Source organism: Lynx canadensis, chromosome D3 (assembly GCF_007474595.2).
Source record: "Lynx canadensis isolate LIC74 chromosome D3, mLynCan4.pri.v2, whole genome shotgun sequence".
Classification (NCBI taxonomy): domain Eukaryota; kingdom Metazoa; phylum Chordata; class Mammalia; order Carnivora; family Felidae; genus Lynx; species Lynx canadensis.
Genome location: NC_044314.2, coordinates 9,468,945 through 9,492,571, shown reverse-complemented (window position 1 = coordinate 9,492,571; position 23,627 = coordinate 9,468,945).

Sequence of the window (23,627 nt, the reverse complement as noted above, 5' to 3'; positions counted from 1 at the left end):
GTCAGCCACACATCACTTCCGTTTTACAAGGTCCCAAAGGCAACGAGGAAGTGGGGAAGCTTTAAAGTGGAAAAAAAAAAAAGAAAAACAGAGAGAAGGTGTCAGTTCTATCCTGACTGATGATTGTTGGCAGGGGGACACCGGAAATGGGCTAACAAGAAACAGGACATCTTACCTGATTGGTTAGGAGTGCGTATTGCGTTTTTCTCTGGTTAATCCTAAATTGGAAGTGGGGGCAACCTTTATTGGAAATCAGCAGTTTTTAATCAAGCCTGGGTGGTTCTGGGCTGTGGAGGTCCTGGGGTGGCTTCCCAGGCTAGTTGCTGCAGAGATTGTGGGTCAGAGGTCAGCTGCTATACAGGATCTGAACTTGAGTATTGATAAAGCCAATCTCTCCACGAGTTCATGGCTTTAAATGTAAGATGCACAAAGCAAAGGAGAGAAGGTATAATAAGTGGGTAATAACTGTCACAAAGAAAAGTGTTGGTACACACAGAAAGGCAATCTGGGACATCTTAAGCAATAATCAATAATTCTCATCCCTAGGAACAATGATGAAAACCAGGGAGAATACAACAGAAGACAGGGAACTCAGAGACAGGGCATAGGAAGTAAGAAATGGAACTCGTTCCGTGGAAAATATGAAGACAAAACTAATTCCTTATTTTTTTAACTGAGTTATAATTGACATATATCATTGTATAAGTTTATAGTGTACAGAGTGTTGATTTAATATATTTATATATTGCAATATGATTACCTCCTGAGCTTTAGCTAAAATCTCTGTCCCATCACATAATTACCATTTCTTGTTTGTGGTGAGAACATTTAAGATCTAGTTTACTGACAGAGTATAAACATTTAAGATTATATTGTTGCTAAAGCACTGACTAATGGATTCCCCAAAATCACATGATTGAGGATATACCCTAACTTGTATAATAAGGGAGAGTTTGCAAAAGAGATTGACCTAATCCTGGAGTGGAGACCAGAGGGCTGCAGACTGAGAGATTTCAGAAGACATGGAATTTACATACACAGTCACTTCAAGATTATTGACTAGGTTTCCTCACATCATGGAATCTGGAATCAATTCAGAGAAGGGAGAAGTATAGATAAAATTCTAATCTACTGAATTAAACTGTGAGTAATTAAAAAAAAAAAAAAGGAAGGAAGGAAGGGGGGCACCTGGGTCGCTCAGTCAGTTAAGCGTCCGACTTCAGCTCAGGTCATGATCTCGTACTTTGTGGGTTCAAGCCCCATGTCGGGCTCTGTGCTGACAGCTCAGAGCCTGGAGTCTGCTTCGGATTCTGTGTCTCCCTCTCTCTCTTCCCCTCTCCCACTCATGTTCTGTCTTTCTTTCTCTCAAAAAAATGAATAAACATTTAAAAAAATGGGAAGGAAGGAAGGAAGGAAGGAAGAAGTGTGAATTGATTCGATTTACCCCAAAGTGTGCAGATTCATTTTCTGTTTTCTGGGATAAATGAGGCTTTTAAAATAATTGAGATCTATTAAATAATTATTTTTAAGTTACATTGTGTATAGTTAAGATCATGGATTGTGGAACTAAGTATTTCTGATAAGTGCCAGTTTCTCCTTCTGGTACAAGGAGGGATATCAGTCAGGGGTATATCTCCACTCTCATGTTTATGGGAAAGAAATGAAGTCTCCAAAGTAAAAAATACAAAATAAAAAAACCCAACACAGAAATCAAAAAGAAGTTTCCCCAAGAGCCTTTTCTTTTAGGTTTTTAGAGTAAATTTACTTCTCACATGAAATTTAAAAACACAATAATAAAGGAAGAATGAAAATATAGCTACTAAAAGATGATCAACAAATGAAAGAGACTTCTAAGTGATCATTTTTTAGACTTCAGCAAATTTACAAAGGTTAGCTTTAACAGAAGGCCCACTCCAGAGACACCTAGATCATCCTTTCTCATGCTATAATTTGGCAAACACTGATGCCTAATTGGCTCCCCTAAGAAAGAGCTATTCTACTATATTTGGAAATGTTGTGGTACAGTCTCTCTCTCTCTTTCACATTGAGGGATCAGAGTCTCTCAAAAATCCTGTAGTAAGGAAATCTGGTTAATTTACTTGGACCATTGGGCAATTTCAATGTCATGAGTGAACGGGACAGCATGACAGAGCTCACAGAGAGAAGGGAGTGTGCACTGTTAAATGGTGCCCAGCTAAATTGAGTGCAGACTTGAGAATAGGCAATAAGGAGCAAACATAGGAAATCAGTCTCCAAGAATCATAAACGCTTAAATCCCAAAGAAGAAAAATTATGTATTGTGGCCATGATTCTTTGATGAAGGATGTATAGAAGACAAGACAGAGGACACAAAACCTCACCAGGTATTTAGCTTACATTTAGAAAAGTGGGTATCAAAAAGTTTGGACAGCAAATGGGAATTACTCTACGGTCTGATTGTTTAAAACACAATAAAGGGTCGGAAAATAAAACTTCAAATAGAATAAAAAGTAAAATTCAGAAAATGCAAGCAAAAGCTGGCTCTGTGATAAAGGAAGGAGGCATGGATAGGAAAGAAGCAGCTCTAGGATTTTAAAAGGACCTGACCAAATACAGGAAGAAGAATGAAGAATAAAATCAAAAGCAAGGCACAGATCTTCAGGGATAATTTTCCAAAGCTTAACTAATGGTATGAAATTTACGAAAAGTTAACAGGAAATTTAAAAAGAGAAGCTTTAAACAAGAAAAAAAAGTGGAAAAAAACTACTCTTTGGTAAGAACATGGGAACAGGGCCAAAAATCTCCTATGTAGCTTCTGTCTCCTGAAGAAAGTATAATTACTTCCAAATTGCAAAGGACAAAGTTAGTTAGAATGTAATTGAAGGCCAAGTGGGTTGAACAGTAGAGAGAGAGCCTTTTAAATGAGGTCGTTGTTTTAATTATTTAAGCTCCCATTATTAAATGACATGGAAGATATTTTCAAAATTTGAAGGATCACAGGAAACAATTTCAAGCGGCAAAATTTCTGATTGAGGATAACGAACAAAAGACATTTCACAGAAGGCAAATTTCAGATTACACACAGTGGTTAATTCAAATCAGTCTTCGATATACCTAAACAGAATTATCAAATCGATACTAGATAAACCCTGAAAAAGAAAATGGTGAACGCTCTGAGTAAGCTGGTTTTAAGATTTGTAGTTCCCGCCTCAGTGCTGCTGGAGCAAATCTGCAAATCTGTATAGCTCTGAGCACCTTAACCTTCCACCAAAACTTTTCAAGTGCTAGGAAGCTCTCTGTCCCAGAAGAGTGATCCCCACCCTCACCAAGGGGTACCAGGTTGAAAGCCTACACATCTGACCTTAAGCTTCCTACTTTACCAGCTCCAACTCATTCTGAAACCATGGTCTCATGACTTCATTTATGGGAAAAAATAAGATATATTTCCAATATCTATATGTATTTACATTATTTTAAACATTGGAGAATTTAGGCAGGGACAGAAAAAAATATTACTTATCATTAATGCACTGGTTCTCCTTGACCCAATCCCTTCTCTGTTCTGTGGCAATATGATGAAAATCAGATTTTGTATGTTATCTCTGGACCATATAGGTGACGATCCTCGAAGTCGAAACTCTGAGAGCTTCTAAAGGGGAGTGATAGCTGTAAGGGAATGAAATGAAAGAGAGAGAGAGAGAGAGAATAATCCTGGGATGTCACTCCATGGGATGAAAATAAATGTTTACAGGATGGGAATAGGAGCAGCATGTCAGGATTTATAGTCCCTGGAATGGTTCCATGTTTCCGAGACTCATCTTCCCTTGAAACGTAGGCACATACTTCCAGGGAGGTACGTTTATTCAGAGATGTCTGATCATCGAATCACCCTTTAACTTAAAAGGTCTGTCCGTTAAGACAATTGCAATGAAATTTGCCTAGAAAACTCTGTGAAGAAATATAAAAATATGTTTTATTTTTATGTGTTTTTTTACACCCCAGCGGAAGTACCTCCATGTCTGTCCTTGTCTTGTTGTATTCATTTCGGGCCCCCAGTATGCACTGACTAAGGTGTTCTGCTCCTGGACAATTGGTTAGACTCCATCCTGCCACCATTACCACATTCAGCTCTTTGTTCACGTCTCTCCAATAACCCTTCCTTTCTGAGTCTCTCTTTCTTATTTATATTTAATAGTATTCTAATGCCTTGAGATTTTCTCCCCCAAATCCAATATTGCTACTTGTACTTATCTTTTTCTTCTCAGAAAAATCTTTTCACTTAAGCATTCAAACTAAACAAATATATGTTAATTACTAGCCAGCTCAGTACATGCCCTCTATGTAGAAATGTTTTAGCTTTTGCCAAGGAATTTATTTTTTGACCCTTAAGCTGCAGTAAGAAGATGTCAGAGATATTTCCTGTATCACTTTTTTGAACACTTCTTCCTATATTGAGTGATAGAGAGATTATTATGTTCTCCATTGAGAAGAGCTTCATAGGAAATCCCGTTGGCAATGGCAAATCCAATTAGCATATATTTTCTAACGCTTCTATCATTTCTAGAGACTTGTTTACAACAACATAGAGAAATTTAAGGGGTGTCTGGCTGTCTCAGTCAGAGGAGCATGCAACTCTTGATCTCAGGGTTGGGAGTTTAAGCCCCATGTTGGGTTTAGAGATTACTTAAAAATAAAATCTTAAAAAAAAAGAATTTTAAATTAATAATTTATTATTTTTGAGCAGATTTGTATCCTTGTTCTTAATAGAAAGTTTTTCACAAGGTCCTCTTAAAACAAAATCTCAAGTCTCCAGTATATAAAGGAAGGATATGTGGGGGGGGGGGATAAATATGACACACACTACACATATTTTAAAAATTATAATCCCACCTTCCACAGCATATATCCAAAGACTTCACTAACAAAGATCACCTTAAAAAAATAAAGTGAAAAATTTAAGATAGATACCTAGTCACACAGAGACAAATGTTCAGTCTTCAGTCAGACTATAAATTTTACAAACCAATACAAAATATGAACCATCTGATAAGATTTTTGATCGGTATACTAGTACACAACAGTTCAACCTTGGTGATCTGTGTTGTTGTTGATGTTGCCTTAGTATTCCCTAATGATTTAGAAAGGTGATAAGCACAGTCTTTCAATAAGAAGCCAGATAGTAAATATTTTAGGCATAGCAGCAATATTGTCTTTGTTACAACAATTCAGTTCTGCACCATAGCATGAAAGCAGCCATACACAACACATAAGCAGACAATCATAGTTGTGTTCCAATAAAACTTTATTTATAAAACCAGGCAGCAAGACAGAGTTGACACATATTGCAAAACCAGGCAGCAAGATGGATTTGGCCACCGTTTTCTAACCCCTGATTTAGAAAATAAAGTCTTTAAAATGCTTTGGCTCTATAAAGAACTATGGGTTGGGGTGCCTGGGTGGCTCAGTCCATTAAGCGTCTGACTCTTGACTTTGGCTCAGGTCATGATCTCAAGATTTGTGAGTTCGAGCCCCATGTCGGGCTCTGTGCTGACAGTGTGGAGCCCACTAGGGATTCTCTCTATCTCCCTCTCTCTCTCCTCTTCCCCTGCTGTCTCTCTCTCTCTTTCTCTCAAAATAAATAAGTAAACTTAATTAAAAAAAAAAAAAAACTATTTGTTACTCCATGTCCAATACTGGAACAGCAGAATTGTTTTCTTGTAAATATTGTATTTGCAAATCAAGATACTTTGCACTCAGATTTTTAGTAATTATCCCATTCCTAAAATGCCATGCCTGTTGTGAGATTAGTATATGCTGTATGGTTGTATATGCTTTACAATTAATGTGTTAGAAAGTTGGCAATGTTTAGGCTAATTATATCATTAAACAATATTTGTTTCCTAAGATATCTAGTATTCAAAGAAAAGAGTAGATTCAGGTAAATGTGATAATAAGGCTCAATAAGATGGTTGTTAGGTCTTTGAACAAAAAACAGAGTGTATTTTATATTTAAAAAAATTGTTTTTCATGTTTATTTTTGAGAGAGAGAGAGAGAGCGAGTGCTAGCAGGGAGGCTCAGAGAGAGAGGGAGACACATAATCCAAAGCAGTTTCCAGACTCTGAACTGTCAGCACAGATCCCCCGGGGGAAGGGGGTCTCAAACTCAGGAACCTTGAGATCATGACCTGAGTTGAAGTAGGACACTTAACCGAGGGAACCACCCAGGTGCCCCAAAGCCTAGTGTATTTTATAACTGTCAGATATTCCATACAGTAACCGCCGTGCAGAAATTCCTGATTGAACAATCATTGATTTCAATGTGATTTTCCCTTTTATTTTTCTGAAAAGAGTTAAAATCTCCTATTTTAGGGTAGGGTTTTATTTTTATACTACATTAAAAAGAAAAAAATCTATGTTCAAAATGTAAAGATTTCTCAATACAATAATCTACAAAATACTCAACAACATAATTCCGAGGTAACTATTGTAAAATGAGAAGAAAATATTACCTTGTGTTATTATACATGTTAAGTTTGTCTTTAATATTCCATCTTTTATTTTCAGTAGGTTTTAGTAAAATAATATCAACACACATCCCTAGCATTTATTATAAATTATCTCACCAAGAGAAATATTCATGAATTTTAATCTAAATTATGGCAAGATAAAGATTGTTCTTATTTTCGCCATCTAAATTCAGCCTTAGTAATAGCCCTGCTTGCTTTGAAATGCTGAATTGTCAGGATTGTTTCTACTCGGGAGTCAAACATATGTAATGTTCATCCATTACGAGTCTCACCTTTCAGGCAACTTCTTATTTACTTTGTTTTCAGTGATCCTTTGAAAATTTGCTGTACAATCTTTTTGACAAGCTTTTGCAAGGACTAAAAATATAACGTCCAAATAGTCCTTTAAAAGAAGTTGATGCATATGCAAAGAGCCTTCATTAAGGACCTATTAGACTGAGAATAGCCTGCTGTTGATTTCATTTATCTTGCATTCATATATTGCTGTATCCATAGGGTACATAGAAGCATCTATGCCCGTATTTCCCACAGTTAATTTAAGATTGAATACATTGCTCTTCTCTTGAAATCTCTTTTGAAAGAAATGATAATAAATTCGAAGTAATTGAGAAATTTCTACTCAGTCTCTCCAAAAGAATATTGTCTCATCTTTGCTTATTTTATAGCAAATGTGCAACAAAAACAATATTTACTTTTTTAAATTGAGTGTATTTTCAATTACATGACTCATTAGGGGAAGTTAAGCGATTTCCATTTTTCTCATCATTACAATACAGACTTCAAACAACACTAAACATATCGCTGATATAGTATTTCAAAGCTCTTACACAGATTCCTAGTTTATATGTACGAAAGTCCATGTAAACAGGCAAAATCTGCCAAATGGAGAACCAAAAACTGACAAAATTATGAAGTGGTTTGGAAGTGAATCTCTCTCTTACTTCCTGTCTAGCTTGCTTACTTTTCAGGAGTAGTTCATGCTGGCAATTAGAAGTAACTCTCTACTGGGGCAGCTGGGCGGCTCAGTCAGTTAAGCGTCCAACTCTTGATTTCCATTCAGGTCATGATCTCAAGGTTTGTAAGTTCAAGTCCCGCATCCGGCTCTGTGCTGACAGTGTGGAACCTACTTGGGATTCTCCTCTCTCCCTCTATCGGCCCCTTCCCTGCTTGTGCACTGTCTCTCTCTCTCTCGAAATAAATAAATAAATAAACTGTAAAATAAAAAAAAAATAAATAAGTAATGCCCTCTTGAAAGGGAAGACTTGAGAAAAGTTTGGGGCGCACATCACAACTAAAACCTTTAAGAGTGGAAACGAAATTAAAAGAAACACAGCAAGCAGACTAAAAAAAAGGTGCAGTAAGTAAAGTAAAGGACAAAAAAACATGAAGAAAATAAACATGAACAGGAAATGAATTAAAAAGGTTTTAGGAGGTGGATGAAAGACCTCAATGCAAGACAGGAAGCCATCAAAATCCTCCAGGAGAAAGCAAGCAAAAACCTCTTTGATCTTGGCCGCAGCAACTTCTTACTCAACATGTCTCTGGAGGCAAGGGAAACAAAAGCAAAAATGAACTACTGGGACCTCATCAAAATAAAAACCTTCTGCACAGCGAAAGAAACAATTAGCAAAACTAAAAGGCAACTGACAGAATGGGAGAAGATATTTGCAAATGACATATCAGATAAAGGGTTAGTATCCAAAATCTGTAAAGATTATCAAACTCAACACCCCAACAATCTAGTGAAGAAATGGGCAAAAGACATGAAGAGACACTTCTCCAAAGAAGACATCCAGATGGCCAACCGACACATGAAAAAATGCCCCACATCACTCATCATCAGGGAAATACAAATCAAAACCACAATGAGATAGCACCTCACACCTGTCACAACGGCTAACATTAACACCTCAGGCAGTGACCGATGTTGGCGAGGATGCGGAGAAAGAGTTATCTCTTTTGCGTTGTTGGTGTGAATGCAAGCTGGTGCAGCCACTCTGGAAAACAGTATGGAGGCTCCTCAAAAAACTAAAAATAGAACTACCTTACAACCCAGCAATCGCACTATGAGGCATTTATCCACGGGATACAGGTGTGCTGTTTTGAAGGGACACATGCACCCCCATGTTTATAGCAGCACTATCAACAATAGCCAAAGTATGGAAAGAGCCCAAATTTCCATCAATGGATGAGTGGAGAAAGAAAATGTGGTGTGTATATATATATATATATATACATATATATATATATATACATATATACATACATACACACACAATGGAGTATTACTTGGCAATCAAAAAGAATGAAAGCTTGCCATTTGCAACTATGTGGATGGAACTGGAAGATGTTATGCTAAGTGAAATTAGTCAGAGAAAGACAAAAATCATATGACTTCACTCATATGAGGACTTTAAGAGACAAAACAGATGAACATAAGGGAAGGGAAACAAAAAATAATATAAAAACAGGGAGGGGGACAAAACAGAAGAGACTCATAAATATGGAGAACAAACTGAGGGTAACTGGAGGGGTTGTGGGAGGGGGGATGGGCTAAATGGGTAAGGGGCACTAAGGAATCTACTCTGGAAATCATTGTTGCACTATATGCTAACTAATTTGGATGTAAACTTTAAAAAATAAAAAATTAAATTAAAAAAATTTTAAAAAGAGAGAAAAAAAGAAAAGAAAAAAAAAGGTTTTAGGAGGAAAAGAATGATATAGAAGATAGGCAAAGAAGGTCATGTTAGGAGAGGCTACATGATTTGTAGAGCCCAGTACAAAATGAAAATACTGGGGCTCTTGTCCAAAAAGTAGGGGGAAATTGTACTGAAATACGCAGCTTTCAAAATTTCTTCTACACTCTCTGTCTCAACCTGTGATGCTTTTAATTTGTTGTCTAACTAATGTCACACTCCCTTGGGTAGGGGCGTGTTCGCCAAGCCAAGTGAGTGTAAGGCCTCCTGGCTCTTGCATCCCGTCTTGACACCTTGCCGTGTGAGGTCCATCAATGCCGGTCCTCCTTTTTCAGGCTGCTGGACCAGCCAGCTGCCCCAGTGGGCCAACAAAATCCAGCCAGGCGACCCTGTTCCCACTGCCAGCTGTTGTCACTTACGGCAGGGCGGTGGGCCCCAGGGGATGCAGCGTCCGGGCCAGTGTCACAGGTGACTGCAACGGAGGGCCAAGAGGCTCCCCCAAGCAGCCAGCCATCTGCCCATGCTGCTTCAGCCTTGGTGAACATGGCCACTCTTCGGCCACGCGCCCAGACACAGAGCTGTGCATGTGCTTGCCACAGACTCCTTGCTCCTGGTCGGTCCTCCACCACGTGTGGGAGGCAGCAATAACCGGGTGAGTGTGGGAGTGGGAGGCTGTGGTGCCCTGGACAGTGCGAGCGTGGAGGAGGGGTAGCCAGGAATCCATTCTGAAGAGGCAGGGAGGCTGGGAGGCCAAATGGGACCGGCCAAACGAGGCGCCATGCCTCAGGCACCTACTCCATTGCCCCATCAGGCTTCACTCAGAAAATACAAATTGAAGGATAAAATTGTTGAGACATGCAGGACAGCCACTTCTGAGCATTGAACTCCAGTCGCAAGGTCCTTTTGAGCTTGACTCTCCATGCAATTGCATGGGTTGCAGATCCAGCAAAATGGCCCCAGATCTGAAATTAATATAATAGGAGTTCTCTAAGCAGAAAACCAGCAAGACAGTGATGTGCCAGGCGGCTCAGTCAGGTGACCAGCACTTGAACTCTGCTCAGATCATGATCTCACGGTTCCTGGGATGGAGTCCAGCCTTGGGCTCTGTGCCGACCGCACGGAGCCTGCTTGGGATTCTCTCTCTCTCTCTCTCTCTCTCTCTCAAAACAAATAAATAAACATTTAAAAAAAAAAAAAAGAAAACCAAAATGTACAGGGCAGAAGTGTTTGAAAGAATAATTACCTCAAACTTTTCTGAAAATAAAAATTGAGCCTACACTTTGGAAAGTACATTATGTGAATAAGAATCCAACCCATAGTATTCTGCATGAGACAATCTTCCCAAGTTCCTCCTAAGAGCAACAAAAATCAGACTGTGATCAGACTTCTGGAAGCAATAAGTTATACCAAAAAGCAGAAGCGGTATTTACAAACTACTCAAGGAAATACTCAAGGAAAGACAAATGTAAGTGAAGGATTTTAGATTCAGCTGGGCTGTCCTTCAATTATAAAGGGCACAGTAAAATCAGTTATAAATATGCAAAACTTCAAGAAGTATTGTACCCATGAGCTTTCCTGAAGAATGGATTAGAAAATGAATTTATGGCAACCCAAAAGATTTAGAGAAACTATGGCATGCTTATTTCGTCGTGGCTCAAGGAAATTCGAAAGAGCTTGATGGAACTTTTATGATTTGCCTGGAGGCAGTACAAATCAATTTTCCCCACATTCAATTATCAAGAACTTCATCACACGGCCTCACTATACTAAAAAAGGGAGAGGCCCTATGTCCAGCTAAAATTCTATTACTCTGGAAGAAATGGAAATAAATACTTCATAAGTAGCCAAAAGGCTAGGGCACATAGGATTTGTCAATTTTCCTTGTAATCTTGTCAATGTTTGGCTTACATATTTTGAGGCTATGCTATTAGATGTATAAAAATTTAGTACAACATCATATTTGTGAATTTAACATTTTATCATTTTGTCTACTTGATAAATTATACCACTTATTAAAACATTTGGTAAAACATTTTTGTTAGAATACTTATGTGCCCCTGAGAATTTATATTATGCTACATTTTCACATAGTATGTGGCATTAGCCTAAAAGAGATTCCTCTAAATAGACTGAGAACTATATTCTTTAGTGCTCTCTACTGCAAAGACTTTATATTTTATTATATTGTCTAAAATACATGTAAAAATGCTTAAGATTATACTCAGTTTCTGGAATATAGCTTGTAGAAAAAGCCTAATGCCAGTTAAACATAAGGTTTAAATCATATGTAAAAGCCTAACTTATATTACATATATATCTTTACATTGCACATATATAACATATATGTCCTTAACATTAAAGACACTTCATATTCCCCTATCTCCAAATGCATGTACATTATTTCTGTACATAGATTTAAAACCTAAAAGAATACCATAAATAGATTGAAACTTTTTAATAGGTCTTTATTTTGGAAAGAAGCATTCTGATTAATGCATAATGTTCAATTACATGATTGAATTTTTGAAAGAAGATTTTCAATCAATTAGTCTCTAATCATACTTTTAAAGATTTTCTTGTGCAGTGTCATTTATAGAAAATGTCAAAAGTATTAATTTGTCAAAATAAAAATTCATAATGTTCCTTAATTGGTTGTACATTCAATCTAAGTCAAACTGTTTTATATTAACAAGAAAAGACCATGTAAATTAAAATATATTGTAATGTCAGGGGCTCCATAGGTAGATATGAGAATGGTTCTTCTGAGTAAGAATAATAAAAACAAAAGTATTAGCCTCATAATGCTACTAAGTATTTCACATTATATATAGAAGTCTCTATCTTGCATTATACTGTGAAACTGGATTTAAAAATTCAAATTTGTTTCAATTAAAAATAATCCATTTCAATAAGCAAATATTTAAAACTTTTTTGCTATAAAAATAATAGAAAAAAGTATAGAAAAGTAGTGTTATAGGTTGAATTGTGTCCCCATAAAAGATATTTGAAGTGCTAACCTCCAATATCTGTGAAAGGAATTTTTGTGGAAACAGGGTCCTTGCAGATGTAATCAAGTTAAGATGAGGTCCAACTGAATAGGTGGGTCCTAATCCAATATGGCTGATGTCCTTTTAAGGAGTGGAACAGAGACAAAGATACAGAGGAAAGATGGCCAATGATGAGGGAAGCAGAGATTGGGTAACGCTGCCAGAGCCAAGGAATGCCTGGAGCTCCCAGAAGCCGGAAGACCAAAGGAAGTAGCTTCCCCCGGAGTCTTCAGAAGGAACTTGGCCCTGACACTTTGATTTCAGACTTCTAGTCTCCAGAACCATGAGAGAACATATTTCTTTTGTGAACTACAGAATCATAAGAAAATACATACTTTCTTTGTCAGTAAATTTTTGAGCTTCAAATTTAATTTGTTAGTGCTGGAGTTTCAAAGATAAGTCTGCCTGTTTCCTGGTGGGCATCACCATCTGATGTGTGATATATATACACTAATGTATAATTGCATACGGTCTCATAGACAACCTAGACCTCATCACAGGGGAACAGCTCCTAACACACGAGAGAGCATTATAAGTGAGCCTAAGAAGCTTATTTTGCAGATTCGAAAATTGGTATCTGAGGACATGAGGTTGCTACAATAAAGATCGCAAAACCACATAGAGGTGCTTGGACCTCAAATCTGTACACTCTTTCTGCAATATTCCCTTGACACTCCTATTAAACTTTCACTCCATACAAAGTGCAAATAACATGCTATGTTTTAACAACGGACGACCTACAATCTTTTCTTTCAATCTCTCTTCCATCTGACGAGAGAAATTTGCCATGAATGAATGAATGAATTGTACTTTATATTTGGATTACATAGCTGTATTCTGTAGGAAGGCATTCCAAAATTACCAGAATAATCAGAATTAAAGGATATAGCTGGAGTTAATCAGACTTATCTAGAAGAGTCATTAATATAGTCATGAAAAAAAATAACAAGCAAGGCTGGTGGAAAAGGAGAAGGAGGGCATTCCTAACGAAGAAGAAACAAAGTGCGACTGTGTAGCTTATCATATATGCATATTCATGTTCTGTCTAATGACCTGGCTTCTCTTTACCTGCAGCTATCAGGGTCCCTCCCCTATCATCACCCTACCAATACAGGGCAGGCATGCTAACAAGCAAAACAATGACATGGGATCAGTTTCCACTTATTTAGCATAGTGAGAAGGTAGGAGTAAATAACTACAATTTGGGTCTTGCCAAGACACCTACTTTAACTTTGAAACTGCTACACCTTCGTGACAATTACTTCATTGATCATCACCTCCTTGTATTCATATACCATGTCAGTAGTGAACGGACAACTGTTAAGACCATTAGGCAAAATTTACTTGGAAATTTGCCCTTATTTAATGTTTTAAAAGACATTACGTACAGATTCTCTCAAAGTGTACAAAGTGCCTTGGAGAAAGGTCTTCTCTGAATAAATGTTCAAAGTAAGTTAAGAAGACAAAATAATGTTCTCAGTCTCATTGGCAACGTGGTTAAGTGTAATAGAACCGTTGCCTACCTCCCCATGGACCACTTATAAGTCCCAGAAATGTCACAGGTCTAACCAAAGTCTTCTAAAAATCTTGTATCCATTTCATGTCAAGGACAGATGTGGCCATTCCAACTTTACAAAGATCAGAAGAGTAGGCAAGATTTTTCCAAAATGGACAAAATGGAGGGCTTTGTAACTTGATTCATAGACATTCAGCCAAGCACTCAGTAAGGTGTTCCTTTAAATGCTTAGAAAATATTTTGTGACGGAGATTCTCCAAACTTTCTGCGTAATAGCGATAATACCTGCATATGTGTGTCTACACACACACACGCACACGCACGTCATGGCCCACCCTATCACAGATCTATTACCCTTTGATTTTCAGTCAGTGGAATTTGAGCAGGAGTATTTACTGAACTTCCAGGTTGTTTTAATGTGCACCCAGCACGAAGGACACTTCTTTTTGTTGTTGTTTTGTTTTAAGATTTTTTTCATGTCTATTTATCTTTGAGAGACAGAGAGAGAGAGAGAGAGAGAGCACAAGTGGAGGAGGGGCAGAGAGAGAGGGAGACACAGAATCCGAAGCAGGTTCCAGGCTCCGAGCTGTCAGCACAGAGCCCGATGCAGGGCTTGAATTCACGCACCGTGAGATCATAACCTGAGCCGAAGTCAGATGCCCGACTGATCGAGCCACCCAGGCGGCCCGAAGGACACTTCTTTAGATGGATTAAAGCTATACTTAACAACCTTTAGCTAAAATCAGAGACACCCCCCCAATACATTCCCTAATAGAAGCAGGATAAATACCTCACTGACATTACAAACTTTTACTTTCTATCTACTGAGTTTTAAAGGTTACAACATAGTAATACACCGTCAAGAATACACCAGAATCTCTGTACTACAGAGTGAGTTTTATTTCACCTTCCAGCCAGGAGAAGAGATGGAAAACCTGGGGGTTTCAAGCCAAGTGAAAGACAAAATGAAGGAGCAGTAGGTTTATCATCGCGTAGACCCTCACAGATATTCGTCGCCTCTCTTCTGGGCAGACTCAAGTACACACTAATCAAAATCCTATAAACCGCAGCCTCAACACAGCCCGTGTAGAAGATTAGCTTCTGAAGACAGAGGCAAAATAACTGAGAGAAATGAGAATGGAATCATTTCCCTTTTAATTTAAGGGAGGCCTGTTCATCTTCGTGAAGAGGAATTCACCCAAAGATTAGTTAAGTGACCAACATATTCATGGCTTTCTGGCTGTCATTTACATTTAATTTATGAAGAAATTAATTAAAATAATTTGATAAAATCAAAGTCACAATCTCTTCACAGTGGTCAGCATTTCAAAAAAAAAAGTCCCTCCTTTGGTTGTCATTACTTTAACCCTAAGCAATGTTTTCCAAAAACCTATGAACATTTTCCAATTTTCAGCCCATAGTAACAAAAAGTAAATTACAACAAAAGCACAATGTTAATTTCAAGCTCCATTAGAAACACAGGGTGGGGAAAAGCTACTGTTTTCCAATTGAAAAGGATAAAATTAGTAGGGAACCAAATCCCATTTAAAGTCTTAAAGGGGGATTGCAAACAAAAGGCAGTAAAAAAAATTACACTATGAAAAACTATTTGATAGTATTATTTTAAGGCACATTATCTCACTTAATGGAAATACATAGCATCCACTTAATTGCATCAGTTTCCATAAAATGAGGTAATGTGCTGTAAAAGTTAAGCACTTGTAAGGGGGAAAGATTACAGTTTAAAGTTTGATGCTAACTCCTAAAACCCTTTCTAATATCTTGTATGCATGTTGATGTATTTAATGCTATGTTTCACTCTAAGCCTGAAGTATTCAGGAGATAAGGCTTTATTAAAATAGTTTAATGTCTTTATTCAATATAGATCAAAAATATTTCTTTAGGTTATTTAAACAATTGACAAGATACAGTGCATGATAAAACTCGGTATGAAAGGACACAAACGTGAGTAACTCTATTGTAAAGGAATAGTAACTTACGCTCAACATTAACAATTAACATCCACGAATCTTTGGTGAAATTCCCATCAAATACCTCAATGCGCATTTCAAAAATTCACATTCTCTGTCAAAGGCATTCTCAAAATACTGTTCCATTTTAAATAAAATTGACAAGACTTCAGGGCTAACAATGTTAAAAAGAATGGTGTTGGGAAATCTTACGCTTCCTGAGCTGACTAGAGAACCATCCAATGTGACCTTTATAATCAATATAATTGGTGTCATCTCTCTGACAGTGTAAATATGCTATTGTATATCAATGTCTTTAGTACTAGGAAAACTCTGCTTTCCCATGCAGATTGCAGATATAACCTTTGTTCAAGTCAGTATGCTAATTTAAAATGCTCACAACTAGAAATGGCTCAAAAAAAAAAGGTATTGTGATGTTTTATCCCAACTGAAATAAAAATATTCAGTTAAAAAAAATCCAGGACATCTGGGTGGCTCAGTCGGTTAAGTGTCCAACTCTTGATTTCTGTTCAGGTCATGATTTCGTGGTTCTTGAGTTCAAGCCCTGCGTTGGACTCTGTGCTGACAGTATGGAGTCTTCTTGGGATTCTCTCACTCCCTCTCTCTCTCTCTCTCTCTCAAAATAAATAAATCAACTTAAAAAATGTCTATTCTGTTAAAAAAATCTTAGCTTGGAAAATAAAGAATGCGGCATTCACTGTTAGGTAACATTGGCCTTCTTTATAAACTAACGGACTAGAAGAAAATAAGGCTCAAGTAAATTTAATGCCTGTTCCCTGATACACAAGCTTCATTAAAAAAAAAAGAATATTTTGAGGTGCCTGGGCAGTTCATTCAGTTAAGCATCCAACTCTTGGTTTCCACTTGGGTCATGATCTCATGGTTTCATGGGTTCAAGCTCCGCATCACCTCTACATTGACAGTGAGGAGGCTGCTTGGGATTCTCTGTCTCCCTCTTTCTCTGCCCCTCACCCACTTGCACTATCTCAGTCTCTCTCAAAATAATTAAATAAACTTAAAAAAACAAACAAAAAACCCAAACAGTTTGTTTCATATTTGTTACTTACTCCATTGGTTGATGTGAGCTTCAAGCATTAGTAAGGAAAGTATTCTTTAATCACCTGGGAAGGAAAAAAAAAATATGTGAATAGTCAAGACATGATTTTCTTTTATAGGTCATACCGTTTTCATGGTATTTTCAATGAAAGAACTTATCAATCCTTTATTTCCTGTGGATTTTAATATGTTTTTTAAGTCCCCAGTGATCTGATTTCCTTGTGAAGTCTCATGATGGGGAAGTGGGAAGAGAAAAGCAAAAGAGAATTTATTTCAATTAGTGAATCCTGCTCAGATGCAATATTTTTAATGGTCTCTGAAGGTATCTCCGTGTTTTTGAATACACTAGAGTCCATTCTTACTTTTGCAGAGTCTCATGTGCCTGAAGGTCTATCTTCAGGGTGGTGTTCCAGCACACGGTGGCCTCATGGTGAAGGATGAAAGTGTGTCCTTAGCTCATGTGTTTCTACCAATTTCACTAGTGGTCTCCATGGCCTGGTGACCAGCAAGGCTTGACTGGTTATATCTGGAGACACAATCTGGTGGCATTCACTGCTACAGTTTGTGGTCTCACCATATGCTACTGGTCTTGAAATGGACAAACATTGTAGACTCTTCCTTCCCATTCTATGACACAATGAGAAGGCCAGCACTGTTGGCAGCAAATGCTTTAGAACGCAAACTTCTTACATCTTCATACAAGAATTGGGTTCAGGGAACCAGGAAATTCCACAAATGTTAATCTATTCAATTTTCCTGAATACCTCAATAATATCATTTCCACACAGTTTTGAAAAGGGCCTCATTTATGTTTCTCCTGATATGTTTAGGAGAGTAAGCCACACCCTGTACTTTCTATAGCTCCTCCGTACGTGATGTTTTGTGAGCCCATCCCTCCGCAGGCAGGTGTAGGGTTGGGGATAATTAGGAGTTATAGTAAGAACAGGAATTTTCTTGACTGATTTTTTTTTTTTTATTCTCTTCAGTGTGTTTAAGTTGCCTTCGACTGGGATAGTAAAAAAGCAGGCCATCTGGAAGAGGATAAGAACACTGTTCTTTACAGACCAATATAGCTAAAGGTAGCATCTCCAAAGTGCTTTCTAGTCACATAATTTTGAACCATGGGACAAAAGCCTGATTGGACTATAATTGTATTATGTTGAATCAATTTTTCGTTACTGCAGTTTTGCCACAGTTGACATCCAAACCATACTTTGCCTTTTGACCTATGATCATGGTAAATATCTCTTCTTCAATTTCTCTTATAAATATTGGGGGGTTTTTAGATTTTTATTTAAATTCCATTTAGTTAATATACGGTTTAATATTAGTTTCAGGAGTACAATATAGTGATTCAACACTCCCAGTACGACAGCTGGTACTGATCACAAGTGCCCTCCTTACTCCCCATCACCTATTTAACCCACCCCCCAACCACCTCCCTTCTGGTAACCATCAGTTTGTTCTCTAGAGTTAAGAGTCTGTTTCTTGGTTTGCCTCTGTCTCTTTTTTCTCCCCTTGCTTGGTTGTTTTTTTTTTTCTTAAATTCCACATATTACTGAAATCATATGGTGTTTGTCTTTCTCTGATTCACTTATTACAGTTAGCATAATACTCTCTAACTCCAGCCATGACATTGCAAATGGCAAGATTACAGGTTTTTTATGGCTGAGTAATGTCATTATATATGTATATATATATATATATATATATATATATATAATGTCACCTCTTCTTTATCAATTCATCAGTCAATGGACACTGGCCTGTTTCCATCATTTGGCTATTTTAGACAATGCTTCTATAAACATAAGCGTGCATGTATCTCTCTGAATTAACATCCTATATTTTGGGGGTAAATATCTAGTATCTTATAAATATTTTGAAGTTTTCAGCATATGGATATTGTACAAGCTATTAACTCAAGTTAAATTAAAATCAAGCTTGATTATTTCTTAAATATTTAAACATAAATTACACTCTGATCCAGTAATCCAATTGTTAAGTATTACTCAAGAAAAATTGAAATATGTAGTCACACAAAGACTTGTATGAAAACTTTTATAGCACCTAAAACTTAGTAGATTAAAAAGGCAAACATTTATTATTCCAGTTTGTGGGGTCAGGAATCTGGACTTGACTTATATGCAATTGGCATATTCCCTGAAAGATAGGCATAAACTATAAATCTTGTCAAGTAGGAACAGATAACTTGCATGAGACCCATAGCTAATATAGAAATTAAATTTGTGGTTAGAAGCATTGTTGCAAAGAAAACTCCAAGTCCAGATGGCTTTAATGGTATATTTTATAAAACACTTAAAGAATAAATAAGAACAATTCTACATAACCTCTAAAGTATTGATGCATATGACATGAATGAATATTAAAATGATTATGTGGAATGAAGGCAGGCAGACAAAGGAGAGTGCACACAGTATGATTCCATTTATATAAATTCCAGAAAATACAAACCAACTTACAAAAGTACAGATCACTCAGTGGTTGCCTATAGGTATCCATAGGGCAATAAGAGAAGAAGTGATTACAGAGAAATTACAGACAAGTTGGGCAGATGGATAGGCTCACCATCATTAATGTTTGATGGTTTTATAGGTTGCTCCTATCTAATGCTTGCCAAATATAAATGTTGAATATGTGCAGTTTCTTGTATCTCAATTATACCTCAAAAAGCTGTTAAATACACACACACACACACACACACACATATCAAACTAATAAAATTAAATCAGATCATATTAATCCTTAGGCTTATGACCCATAGCTCTTGCCTTAGAAGGGATACCTCAGGAATCACACCCCCAGATGATATCTGTATGCAGGAATTTTACTGGAGAATCTCCAGTCTAGTTGTGACAGAGACTTCTGAATTCATGGGAAGCACTGTATCCCACGTGGCCATTCAAAATGGCCCTGGAGACAGGGGCCAGGCCTTTGTATCCTCACATCACCTAGTCATTAGATGTGAGCTACCTCCAAACTACCACTTCAACAACGCATGCTCTTTCTGCCTGAGGCCATTCCAGATAAGGACTGATTGTGAACTGCCTAGACCCATATTCCCCCACTACTGGGAATGAGTGCTTCCTCTTGAAGGATTTCAGTGGGGCACCACAACGTCCTTACAGTCTCTCCTTACACTGCTCAAACCCAATTATTAAATCTACCCCTTCTGAATGAAAACTTATTTCTCCTCGGTCTTTCTTCCTGGAATAATTTACAAGAAAGAATTAGTGGATCAACCAAAGACCCCACACCTCCAAATGGTCTAGAACCTTCCATGGGTCTTCATCAGCTCCTTCTTTTACCATCCATTCTAGATGGCTCTCACTAGCACCTGTGCCAATTAAAAGGATTGTCCTGATGGAGTGACCCAGTCCTTTATTCCTCAGGTGTCAGATCCTCTAGTTAACAAGATTTTTCTTAGGTTATGGCTGCTTCCTGAACCATTCACAATGAAAATTGGGCAGAGGACAGGGTAGAGAATTACCAGCATGCCAAAACATTCTTCTCTAACCTATTATGTAACAGTAGCTGTATTTTCTTCCGATGATCAGGGACAATTAATCCTGCCAGATTCACCACTCCTTTCTTTATGTACTTACTTGGCACAAGTAGCTTCAAGTGACCTGGTAGCTGCAGCTTAATGGTTAATAGGACTCTTGCTCCCAGTGGGAGTTCTGTATTTTTAAGAGCCAGGACTTGTAGACTTCCAAAGTCTGAAGTGGTAGGGACAGGATGCACAGATTTCCCAAGTGGTTTATTTTCCAAGATCAGGATTTCCACTCCTTATTTTCCAGACCCATGTATTCTGTTTTAGTGGAATGGTATGAAATAATGTTCAGTGATTTAAGGTGCATACTGCATTCTAAAGGATGAAACTGTATATGTAGGGTGTCCTCCCCAATCTGTCACCTCAGTACACCTTCAAGAGGCCATTCTGTTTACTCTCATGTGACACCTTATGCATGGTGTCGTTTATGCTAGGCCAGTAGGTTCCACCATGATATAATCAATGCCACACTTCCTTTGCTGTAAAGTTTATTTTTATTGTCCACAGTGATATCTTACCATATACCCTGCTGGTATATCACTCTGTCGACCACTGATACTGGGTGATTGCTGGCTGAGTTCCTGTAGATAGGAAATATAAATCAACTCCTGGTATATAAGCAATTCTAATGAAGATGAATTGCTGCCATGTTTAGGATGGAAGGAACCCATCGTGACTCATCTGTCCTTAAGGCACTAGTGGGACTCCTCCTGAGAAGTTGCCAGATAAGGGGTTCAGCATTACGGGGTTACCAGCAGTCTGTATAGGGGAGAACGGCTGCAGCTAGCCCAGCCCACTCTCATGAGTGGGAGCCCATGCTCTTTGGGCTCATTTTTAGCTTCCGTTCTCGCCACCACGGAACTCCATTACTCTACCTACTGTTCCAGCACAGGGTTAGACTGTGACATCAACTCGCCAAGTCATTCTGTCTATTTGATTGTTTAATTAGTGCCTCTTTTACAATGGATGCTTCATGGTGGGTATTAACACAGCACCCATCCTAAGATACATCTTCTAACCCAGACATCCTTGTCCCATCTTTCTATTTTCTTTTCCTGGATCCCAGACCATGTAGCCATGCCTTCAGCCACAACATGTAGATTGTTACCTGAGACCACTTTCTTTTTACATAGAGTGGATGGCATATACACCTCCAGAAGCTTTGTCCTTGAGACTCTTTACCCTTGCTGCCATTTTTCAAGGTCATCCCAGACTGAGATTTAGGTTAGCAGTATTATATTTTCAACTTGTAACTATACACCGGACTCATCTATCAGCTAGCCTCAGAGTCTTTTCTCCTCAACCAGCTAGGAAGCCCACTTGGACATTCATAGTATGAACTGAAGGAGTGGTATCACTGTGACAAAGAGAGCTGACCATGGCAGTCCAGTTTATTGGACCTTCCGCTGCTCTCCTGCCCAATCCCTGTGCTCTCACATCCATCTTGGAAAGCATGGAGGCCGAGCCTACCTTACCTTATGATGCAGCTTTCTGATCACTTGGTATCTCCTTGTCAGAAGGGCCATCTCTACTAGGGCCAGAAGAAAAGACATCAGTGTTCCTTAACGGCACACACTCCTCCTGTGTGTAAATTTTCACACAAATATAGGTTTGTGATTTTGCAGATTGTCTCCACGTCATTTATGGCCACACAAATGAGAAGGCAAGGACTTGACTCTGCTGTATATAAAACCTTGATGATTAGGAAAAGAAAAGATATCTATTTCTATTTTTGTGTTTAAATAATCCATTTGAGCTACATTGAGTTCAAATAAGTTCCTACCTACTTTTTAACAAATCTATTCATTTTGAAAGAATTAATGAAAAGAGACAATTTAATATTTTTTTATAAATAAGTTTATTTTTAGACAGAGAGAGAGAGTGAGCAAGGGAGAGGCAGAGAGAGAGAGGGCAAGAGAGCATCCCAAGTGGGCTCCACACTGTTAGTATAAAGCCCAATGTGGGGCTCGAACTCATGAACCTTGAGATCATGACCTGAGCTTAACCAATAGAGCCACCCAGGCACCCCAAACACAATTGTTGTTGTTGTTGTTCTTTTAATATGCCAAAGACTTTTGTGAAAACTAGATTAAATAATTTTAAATGCAGTTCCATAATGCAGGGCAATCAGACTTTCATCTAGGGTAATTACTTGATTACTTGTCTATTGCTGATACTAGTATTTAATGACTTTAAGTGTAGAAACTGTATCATTTTTTCTTTTCCAAGTGTCATTGACACAAATAGCATATAGTAAATTATCACTCAACATCAAGGTATATTCCTCTTAACAAGTTACTTTTTTTGATAGAACGTATTTATGATAAAAGAAAAAGCCTTTAGAAGAATTTTTTTTCTATTCAGTTGCCAAAGTTCTATGCAATATTTTAATAAATACAACGATTATAAAAAAAATAACTCAAAATGCAAAGTTAAAATTATTTAAACATTTGTTGTGTTGTTTTACCTTAATATAAACTAACGTTACTGAAAAAGCATATAAATATTCTTTAGGTCATATCGGTTAAAAAGTAGAATACAACCATTGAGCTGAAAGTTTGGAATTCATAAATATTGTATTTTCTATAAGAAGTCAACTCCTGTAGATAATGCGTGACCTCCTAATGTGTATTTGTTTGCCCTGATTTTAGCACATTTCTTGGACCACATAAGGATTCCAATGAATGTTAGAAGAATTAATTGTTCACAAATATCATTTTGTATTCAAAATATTTTCGTTTAAACTTTAAACTTGTCTAGTACTGTTATTGAGGTATTTAATTACATATTAATCATTTTTATCTGTCTTTAGCATTTAGAAGTGCCCGCAAGTGCTTTGAAGATACTTAACCTAGGCTTGTTCACTAAGCCATTTAAAACGTGATGGCATTGGGAAATCATCATTAGTAATCTGGTACATTAGCAAGCCAGGTTAAATAAATGTCAACAGTTGTCCTAAATTATTGAGAAAAAAAGAAAACCTCACAGCTGAGCCTAGACAGTAAGATTAAAGAAAAGAGAATGTTTCAAGACTGAAGACACTCTTAGGAGCTCTCAATGAATTTTCATAAGACACTTGTGATGGCAAAGGGCAAGAAGCGGAGGGAGAAAGCAAGATGCCTGAGTCAAGAAGAGTAAAATGTCAAGTACTCTTGGGGCATAGTTCTTAAGAGACAAAAACTTATGAGAAAAGAAGGTCAAGAGGCAAATTTTGGTAACAGGAAGCCGAGGACTGGAGAAA